Source organism: Notothenia coriiceps, unplaced genomic scaffold (assembly GCF_000735185.1).
Source record: "Notothenia coriiceps isolate Sejong01 unplaced genomic scaffold, NC01 NC01_scaffold00011600, whole genome shotgun sequence".
In the NCBI taxonomy this organism is placed as follows: Eukaryota; Metazoa; Chordata; class Actinopteri; order Perciformes; family Nototheniidae; genus Notothenia; species Notothenia coriiceps.
The window spans coordinates 14,181-23,322 of NW_011344301.1; the positions used below are offsets into that span (position 1 = coordinate 14,181).

The 9,142-nt window shown below is 42.7% G+C and overlaps 1 pseudogene; it reads right to left on the reverse strand.

Annotated features, from left to right (window-relative positions):
• Nucleotides 1-1,752: 1,752 nt before the first annotated feature.
• On the reverse strand, nt 1,753-2,786 carry LOC104946832 (synapsin-2 pseudogene; annotated as a pseudogene).
• Between the last annotated feature and the right edge of the window lie 6,356 nt (nt 2,787-9,142).

The following is a 9,142-nucleotide window of genomic DNA, read 5'->3' on the forward strand; positions in this document are numbered from 1 at the left end:
TGAAAAAGCTCATTATACATCAGACACACTGATTATGCAATTCTGATGAGAGCTCCCTCCATATTTATTACAAGCGGGACTTTGTTAAGTAAAGTCAAAGCATTCAACTGCATCTTTCCTAAATGTAAGCTGCAGACACATCCTGATGGTGGCAGCCATCCAACCATAAGCCACCAAAACACTTTCAACAAGAGACACAGGATTACCATAATGCAGAGCTGCCAGTTACATTCAGTAGGTACTGTGTGGTGGAACCTCAGCACTCATGCATGAGTCCACACACGATGTAGCATTATAGAGCTAATCCTGGTCTGATTGTGTTGGAAGTAATATTGACTGCAGTGAAAAGCTTTCAGTCCGTTTCGTGTACCACTGTCTGTAACTCAGACAGTGCTTCATCAATATAGCATGGCACCATCTTATTCCAAAACAAATGCCAGTGATACAAATAGTATTATAGATAGATAGTATTGTGGACTCAATTTAAAGAGAATGGAACTTGGAGCCAGAATGGGTAGCAGTGGGAATGCAGTTAGTGGCATTTGCATTTTACATTTTGCTGACACTTAAATCTCAGGATCAGATACCTACAATGGCAAATTCCCAAAGAAGGATTTGTTAATATATATTTTTATGGGCAGTCAAACATGTTTCAATACATTTGTATGTCAAACATTTACTGAAGTAGAGTTGGAAATTATTTTACAATCAATCCACACTACAAAAAGTCCTTTTTAAACAGTAGTAGTCAGCAAGTAGAGTCAGCTTCCGACATTATATGACCAACCAGCTTTCCACACAGGCCCAAGTTCACATAAAAAAGAAGGGAAATCACAACTCAATGTTCACTTGCTTACTTGTCTGCTATGCTTTTGACCATATCACATACGTTTGTGGGACAGTAAAATATAATTGCAACATTACAACGGTCCAGAAGGTCCATTCAAAAAGAAAAGGTCACACGTGTCGCCACTTGATCATCACACATCCACCCTATTGAGGGATACAGGAAATGAAACTACACTGAGATAATGACAGCAATGAATGGCTGTAAAATCCATTATCAACATCGACTCAGGAAAACCTTTATAGCCTGAAAAAGTGATTTGTAGAAACAGCAGGCAGCGAGTAAGAGAGCAAACATGATTACACTGCCAAGCGCTTACATTTCGCTTGTGTTTGTGATGTTTTATTCAAAGCTATATGCTCTTTTACCACTCTGTATGATGTATGAGTTGATAAGGATCATATCCAATGTGTGCTGTCGAGGGATAGAAACACTTACTCATAGCTCTCCTAACACTCGCTCACAGACATTAGCATAAACAGGCAGGCATATGAGTCATGACGTCAGAAAGGTTCACATAAAACACAAAAACAGAGGCAGGCGACAGTGTTGGGTTGTGGGACGTGTGAATCCAAACCCCAGAGAAAAGCTATGCCGTCTGTTTACATCAATTCAGCGTTTTCTATTTAAGGAGCAGCTTTAGTGAGAGGACATTTAAATACAAAGATACACAAACAAAAAGGATGTGATTATTATTTCAGGATTAATGGAAGATTAATATCAATTTCAGGTATCTGTCAACGTTTAGCCAATGCACTTGTGTTCCAATTTTTTCAAATATATTCCTGGCTGACTATAACCCAAACATTTCTTCACACCAAATCTGAACAGTAAAATAAAAAGCCAGCTAGCACAACCACCCAACTTCCCATCAGTCAACTCCCATAGCCCATGAGTGAAGTCACTTACCACTCATGCTGCGGCTCATCGATGACCAACAGGATCTTGAACTTCTTGGAGAGTGAGGGAGAAGGAGCAGACTGCTCCACAAACCCGGCGGCGGACGCAGCCGTCTGTTTGACCACGTTGGTGATGGAGCTGATGGAGCTGAAGGAGCTGAAGAAGCCAGAGGAAGAGGAGGAAGACGGGGCCTGTTGGGGCTGCGGAGCCGCCTGGCTCATACGGCGCTCCTGGACAGCAGGGCTGGCTGGAGCCTGGGATGGGGATGGAGATTTGGTAGGAGACAGGGCTGGCACCGCTGCTGGTGGCCCACCTGGCTGGGAAGGGGAGGTGGCGGTGGGCGGAGGGGGGGCAGGTGGGTCTGCCCTCTGGAGGTCTGACATGTAGCCATTGGGCAGGTTGGACATGAAGCTGCTGTCAGAGAGACGGCGTCGGAGGAAGTTCATGATTGCGGTTGAAGGGCCGGCTTCTCACCGTGTCTTGATTTCTTGGCTGATTGGAGTGAAACGGGCGGAGATGGTTACAGAGACCCTGACCAGAGGTTGGATGAATGACAGCGAGCAAATCAGTCCAAATGATTGAGGTGTGTGTAACGGAGAGCTGCTTCTGAGTTGGAGGAATGGGAAGCAGGAAGAGGAAGGTGGATGAAGCGATGGATAAAGCTCTGGTCCAGTCTTCAAGAGACAGCTCTCCTCAGCACAGCTAAGCCAGCAAACAGCGTGCGTGTGTGTAGTGTTCTTCCTTCTGAGCCTCACGCCTCCTCACAAATGCGTGTCTGTGACGTTCGAGCGGTGTGTCCAAGAGAGAGAGAGGTGTGTTGTCGCCCCCTTTGGTTAGGCAGGTGTTCTCCCCCCTCTGCTCTGCCGTCCTGCCTCCTGAGCTGCTGCGAGCTGAATGTGCTCAGAGATGCTGCTCTCTCTGCTTATCTCACCCTCTCACTCTGCCCTTTCCCTCACTCTCTCCCTCACTTGCCAGGCTCACTGGATGCCTCCCCCTCCCCCCTCGCCTACTCCTCTCTTCTGTCATCATCCTCCTACATCATAGGCTGCGTGAGTGTGTCGTGCTGCAGCCTTGTAGCGTTGCGTGCCGTGTGCAGCCACTGGAAGGGGGTTTCCTAGGAGCGCGCATAAGGTGGAGTTCAGGGATGGATACCCTGCTCTGAAAACCACACCTCCCTCTCCCACCATCCTGCCCTCCATCTTTCTACTCTCCTCCTCAACCTGTCTTGCCTTTGTCCATTTTCCCACCATTGCTGACACATATCCCTTCTGAGGATGCGCTTATGCCAATATGTTGTCATTCAAAGCATGTGGAGTAATGGAGGGCAGATATGAAACCACTATGGTGAAGAAGCATAGTAGAGATGAACAGGAAACAGAGAAAGGAAGAGGGGACAGGGACACAGATTCATTCCTCTGCAGCGGCTTAATGATTCCCTCCAGTGGAACGTGGTGCTTCTCAATAATGTGCATTGCTCTAAAATAGCAGCACATGGAGGTAACGGTGGCATGGATAGAAGCAATGCTAGTGGGGACCCTGTAGCGACAAGTATGTGATCTCTGAAATGGATGTATGGTAGCAAATAATCCACAGATATTAAAATGGTAGATTGCTAAAAATGTCTAAATCTGTTAAACTAGTGAGTCACTGTTTTGGCAAACGTCCTCTCCCAAGCAGAACACAATTAGAAACATGGATGCCGAATCACATGCTCAAATAAATAAATTCCTTCTAGCTTCAGAGGAAATACTCTACAGCTTGGGCTATTTGTTTATCCGTCTATTTCACTTATTACTCTTAAACAAACATCTCCTTCCTATGCCTGGCTTCATTACGCAGTCAGTCTTTCAGAGTAGGAGAAAAGCACTTCTTCTAAATGCCAGCAGCAGCAGCAGCAGCAGCAGCAGTGTCTACACAGCTCCAAGCTTAACAAAAAGACAGAAGATGAGAGGAGAAAAGAGGAAGAAGGGGGATTATTCAAGGAGGACGAAATCCCACAAATGAAGAAGAACAGAAAGACTGCAGTAGAAGAAATGATACAGAGCTACATTAGATCCATCTTGACTTCATTGGGCAATTACTTCTTAAATATGTAATAACTAATTAAGACATTTTCTCCGACCACTTTATCGGATTTGACTGCTCAGGCATTGAGATTCCTCGAAGCAAAACCACTTTCACTGATACCATCTCAATTGATGGAAATGAATTCCTTGACCTTTATGCCATTGAAAGGCTGCTTTCAGTTTTTAATCAAAAACACTCTTATCTCTTCCAAACCTCAGCTATTTTTGAGTGACTCATAAATTGGGGGTTTGTTACACGCAGAAGAGGAGGGAGTGGCGTACAGATGACTGCACAAAATTGCACGGTATTCCATCAGTAGCTACTCTCTTTCTATTCACCCCTTTATGTGAAAGGGTTAACAGCTGAACATCAAACTGTGACAGAGATGAACTGTGCTCTTAAATCTATGTGAGACCATTCTTTAAGGGTGCTTCAAAATGTATGCTTTGTGACACAAAATGTGCTGATGACAGAAAAAAGGTGAACCCACTTTTCTTGTCATAGAAAACGAGATCTCCAGAGACGTGTCAGAAAATGAATCGTCCATTGGACTCAAGTGACTCAAGTGGTAATGCGAAATACAATGCTGTCGAATATTGCAAAAAAACAACCTGTGTTGTGATATCTTTTTGCATAACATGCAGGATGCACATTTGTAGTCACAATGAGTCAAGCCCAGCGGGGGGGGGGGGGGTGTTTGTGTGTTCAGTCAACCAGCAGAGAGCCGGGTGAGTCACAGAGCTGCAGTGTGAATTGTAGCGACATGCTAAGCTCATCCTGCCCTACATGTTTCAGGACACAAACACGACAACACATATTCAATCTGCCGTCATAAAAGAAATGTGTGTGCATAATAATTATGCAGGTGACGGATTTAAAGATGAAACAGTTACACTAAAAGGCAACTCAAGTGTTTTTTCCTCTATTTCCTTCATCCATTGAGGAAGACCCACGCCAGATGTAGCACAATTGGTTAGCATTGACTTTCATCCCCTTTGAAAAAAGATTATGACCCCCCCCCCAAAGCCTTCCACTTGTATCACCCCACGTATCTTTCGACTAGAGAGTGTGTTGATATGGTTTAACAAAATAACTCAGAGAGAAGATTAAGATATGATCTGCCTTGTGCTGCGGGAAAGCACACTGAAATACGCAAACAGCAGATCCAGGAGCATCACTCACTTGTCAACACACATAGGCACACATACACACAAACTGCCGTGTACACAAAAACACAGATGCTGACATACAAACACATCCAGCCCTCATTACGTTTTAAGCGTTCTGCACAAACAAGTGAGTTGAATCATTATAAAAACACTAATTTATTGAGAAACGAAAATATGAATGTGATTGTTTTTCATCAGCAGATGGGATGAGTATTTTAGAAAATACAACACTATATTTAATGATTTCTCATTCATTCATGTGTGTGTGTGTGTGTGTGTGTGTGTGTGTGTGTGTGTGTGTGTGTGTGTGTGTGTGTGTGCACAGGCCTGGGTAAATGCTGCCTCGTGGGGATTTGCTGCAAATACCAAAGTGTGTGTGTGGTTCAGTTTGACAGGGATCAACCTCCTGGGGCTTCACTGGATGATTTGAGATTTTGAAAAATCTGATATTATTGGGTTATGTGAACATCTGGCATCATCTGTCAATGCTTGTGACATGTTGTAGTACATGCTACAATCTCAGTACAGGGGCACACATGTAATTGCAAATTCAAACATTGACAATAATGAATGAATTCAATTCCAACTCAATCCACATGTTATCGATTGGTAAATAACTCTGATATCTAAGGCAGTTAATACAGAAGAGTAAAGAAGAATAGATAGGAGTCTAACTGGCAGGGAGGCATCTCAGATACACCGCAGGTTGATGAAAACCCAGGGGAGTCAACCCAGGAAGCGACAGGGTTATATAATGACGTAAACTCACAGTCTAGTCCTGTCTTCACACAAGCTCTTGCTATGCTAGACCGTTACAGAGGTCTTGCATTTCAAATTAAATCAGTGATTACGCTATGACTCAGTTGAAAAACAAGAAGAAAAAACATGGATTTAAATGTCTATCCAGCCTTTGAAGCTACTTTAGGGAATGATGTAGAACCATCCGAGCTATTATGAAAGATGGCTCTCTGAATGAACCTTAGCATCGCTGGCTGGCTGATTGGATGGTTGGATGGTTGGATGGTTGGATGGATGGATGGATGGATTGATGGAGTTACAAGATTAAAAACACCCACGCACGACTCAGATATCTGCAGCAAATCCCCAAAACACCACTTAACCAGGCGTTAGTGTGCACAGACATACACTTGTACACACACAGCAAAATGGACTTCTGTGTTGCAGTGCTGAATATAGAATGACTGATTTTAGCTATAGACATATTTGAAGGGTGCCTTTTTACACAACACAAAATTCAAGAGTGAAAACGACCATGGCAACAATATAAGTTGGTTCGGGAAGCACAATAAAATAAGTCACTGATGGACTGTTGAATCAGCGTACTTTATACAAGGTAAGGTATAAGTAAAGGCTTTAGGCTCGTAAAAAAAAGCCATGCTAGTTTTCAGGCACCAAACCAGGTGGATGCTGGGGTGGAGGTGGGGGTATAACAGCAGTAATAGCGCTAAGAAGTGATTGCAGCAGTTACTGCAAAGCTTTCAGGTCAGCGGGGCAGCAGCAGGCGAGGCAGAGATTAAAAACAAAAGCATTTTTCAAAGGGATTGGCATATATACAACACGACCAATGATATTACACGCAACATCACACACATTTGGATTACATTCTTTTTCAATGCGACACCACAATGGTCCATACCATAAATATAACAGATTACTCCACGCAAATGAAAGATAAGCAATGATTGCAATAGTCTGTATCAAAGTTCTCTCATAAAATCTGATCTTTACAATACTTTAAGCTTTGTGCATTACAATCGGAGATCATGGTAACAAACTATAAGTCTAATTGTCCTCTCATGCGTTTTAGCTTCCGACGTTCTTATTGTGAATCACACTGACCGATTGCTCGGCGTCTCCCTTCAGTGGAGTAAGATAAAAATGTCCGCTTGTGTTTGTGTCTTCTGCTGGGCCTGGAGCAGCTGTGTATCTAAAGAAGATGTGTGTGGTTAATGGTGCATTTCTTTTGATGTTCAAGAACAAGGCATCAGAAGCAAGGGCAATCTCCATGGCAACTGGCGAGGAGTTCATGTTTTCGGGTCAGTTTGACTACCGGGAGGATAACAGAAAACCGGTTTACCTAAATGTTATGAAATGTGTTGAAAAAGCCTGGACCAAGGGAGAACCCCATACATTTTGGAGCAGATCAAAATAGCGGGCGGATACAAAGATTATGTTTTATTTTCGTTAACTTTGCAGGCGTTCTAGATTCTTGTGATACGTATAACAAAAATAGTTCCCAACTCGGCAAACTGTCGTGAATGCCCCCTTAAGTCGGAACATTTTTCATACATATATCAAGGTGTAGTTTAAAAACTCTGAGCAAAAAACTACAACACATCTTCTTTGTAGCGTTTCTACGTTACTACTTAAAATGTCAGAAACAAACCAAAATGTTTATTTTCATGGCTCTGTTGTTTAAGTTATATTGATAAGCATTTTTTTTTTTTTCGCCCGTGTGGGCATGTGCGGGTGGAGGGAGGGGTATTGTAGTGTAGTGAGCGTACTGTGATATTACAATATAAATGAAATGGCATCGATTACTGTACAATATAATGAAATAAAAAGACTTGTAAAAAAAACAAAACAAACCAAAGTCAGAAGAACCTCTTCCAAACTCATGATGTGGGACCATCCAAAGAGCATGTGAAATCACCTTTGGCAGAGGTCTGCTCTGCACCCTCCATTATGCCTTCTGAAAATCCTCTAAAGAGACTGACTGATATTTGTAACAGCAGCAGTAAACTACCTTCTGGGTCTTTGCCAAGCCAAATGTGGCTGACAACTAAATTAGCTGTTCCTTTGGAGGCGAGTCTAACTCAAGGAGAGAGGCTGTAAGCTGTAAATCATGTTCCACTTTCCAACTAATCTACAGAAAGGAAACATTGGCCAAAGCACTTCAAATAAGAAAATCAATGCACGAGCGCGATCACCATAAACATTGATTTAGTTTGATAAGTTGTTCTGGTTCCAAACAGGGAGATACAAGACAACCTTCTCTTTCAGTCCGGTCTCTTCAGTTTCATTTTTCGCACTGGCCCACACAAACACTGTGAGGAAAGATTGAGGTGTGATGGTAGGATTCTCACTATATTTATAATAAAGCCTCTGTTCTTGTCAATTTTCTTGCAACCAGTTTGTTGACGCTGAACCAGCTTTACAAAAGTATAATCGAGGTGGACTTTGCATTACATGTCTTAAAAAAACTGTCAAATCTGTGAAAATGTGTATTATACTTCTTTTGCCTCATTGTCTCAGTTTATGATCATTACCCCATGTGCATAAATAAGTGAATTGCTGCAAAACTTTGTATGAAAGGTATTTTACACTTACAGTATATGAACACAGTTGGCTATGGTGTGTGGTTTCGTTAAAGCTTTAATTATTTTTTTGCGGAAAATACCCATGATACAATGTATCATTTTAAAGGGGCCAATGAGCCTTATAGCAGAATTCAGCATGCTGTTTACAGTGGCTTTACAGCCAACAACTTTGCTTTTTTATGTTCCTCCCACCACTCTTAAAGCATAGTTTACAGTCACAGCAGGCAGCTGTTATCAAGGAAAAAGCCTTAAAAACCCTCTGAACACAACCTGCTCAGCAGCAAGCAGCTGACACACGGTTAGCAACCAGCTGGTGAACACCGTGTAGCATTAAGCAGCCAAAGAGCCTGATATTCCCCTCAGGAGCTGTTAGTCCTAAACCAAGTAAAGAAGGGTTCATATTGGACCTCATCAAGAAACTGCCAATGATCGATAATATTGCTCTATATATACTGGATGTGTAAATAAGCAACTCTTAAGACGCTTAAAGGTGGGGTAGGTAATTTTGGAGAAACCGGCTCGAGTGTGCTAGAATTTGAAAATACACAACCGGAAATACATCTGCCACTTCCTTACAGAGCCCCTCCTCCAACACACACGAACGTGCACATGACCAATGAGGCCATGTGATAAGTTTGTGCACAGATGGAAGGCTGACAGGCAGGTAGGCCATCCAGTTACTTTAGCCGGGCTGGCTCAGATGATTGGTCTGCTTTTTACAGTACTACATCTTCCACAGATGACATTTTTGTATGTATTTATTGTCAAAGCATTTAATATATTCATTGCTATCGGGATATTAAAGTGGACCTATCATG